Below are 1,368 nucleotides of genomic sequence, written 5' to 3'. Positions count from 1 at the left end.
GTCACTGGCCATTGGACGGTAGCTCTCGCAGCTGCCGGCTGCTCACGCTGGCTGCCAGCCACCCATGGTAGCTCACGACAGCCCACTGCAGCCCCACTGCAGCCTACACCATCATCGGTGATTCATGGCAGCCCAGCTCCAGGTTGAGCTGTTGTTCACCATCTTTGCTGTAGAGGGCAGTGTCACTGGCACCCATGTGGGATCTGAACCGGCGGCCCTGTTGCTCAGAGCTCGTGCTCCCAAGTCAACTCTTAACCAACAAGCCACTCAGCCAGCCCAAGAAAACTACTTTAAAAAAAGCATAGTCCAGATGTTCCCTTATTTGACCAACTCCATCTAAGTTTAGATGGGCAGGAGGGCTTAGATATATCCAGAGTGTGCCACATGCAACATGTTACTTGATCAATTTTCTAAGATAAGGTTTCAGAACAATAAAAGTAAGATAAGGGAAGAAAACATGGAGGAATGAAGTCCTAATTACTATATGTGCACATTTTTTTCACAGTAGGGGGGAACCTTTTACTGATACGTTACAAAGAAAAGTCAAACAATTTTGTTCAAGAAATTTAACACATTCTGCACACTGTCTTCACTTTGCTGTCATCAGTTGTCCAAACTTTTCATAGTTTCCTTGCCCATCACTATCAATATCTGCTTCCCTCATCATTTCATCAACCTCTTCATCTGTTAACTTCCCTCCAAGGTTTTTCATCACATGGCGAAGCTCTGCTGCACTAATAAAGCCATTGCCACCCTTATCAAACACATGGAATATTTCTCTAATTTCTTCTTCACTGACTGTCTTTCATTTTTCTTGCCATCATTGTCAGAAATTCCGGGAAGTCAATTGTGCCGTTACCATCAGCATCCATCTCATTAATCATGTCCTGTAACTCTGCTTCTGTGGGATCCTGCCCAAGAGACCTCATTACAGTTCTCAGTTCTTTTGTTATTATAGTTCCATCACCATCCTTGTCAAATGTGAAAAACTTGTTTGAATTCTGCAATCTGCTCTTTAGTCAGTTGGTCAGCCATTATGCAAGTGTTACCAGTCTCCAAGACGTGACTACACAACCCCTCAGCTTGCCCACTCCACTCAGACTAATTCCAAATTTGATAATTTTTTTGGGTTCTATTTCTTGGAAAAATGCCTGCGTTAAATCTCTATATTGCTTTGAGTAATATGGCCATTTTAACTATGTTGATTCTTCCAGTCCATGAACATGAAATATCCTTCCATTCCTTTATGTCTTCTTCAATTTCTTTCAACAGTGTATTGTAGTTTTCAGCGTATAGGTCCTTCACATCTTTTAAGTTTATTCCTAGGTATTTTATTATTTTTGTTGAAATTGCAAATAGGATGGTTAT

General features: G+C 41.6%; 1 pseudogene; it reads right to left on the bottom strand.

The window, feature by feature from the left end:
• Positions 1-589: 589 nt before the first annotated feature.
• On the bottom strand, positions 590-1,035 carry LOC109388985 (calmodulin-like; annotated as a pseudogene).
• Positions 1,036-1,368: the final 333 nt, after the last annotated feature.

Source organism: Hipposideros armiger, unplaced genomic scaffold (genome assembly GCF_001890085.2).
Source record: "Hipposideros armiger isolate ML-2016 unplaced genomic scaffold, ASM189008v1 scaffold_214, whole genome shotgun sequence".
NCBI lineage: Eukaryota > Metazoa > Chordata > Mammalia > Chiroptera > Hipposideridae > Hipposideros > Hipposideros armiger.
Note: the sequence above shows the minus strand (reverse complement) of the source record. Positions and strands in the feature narration are given on the sequence as shown.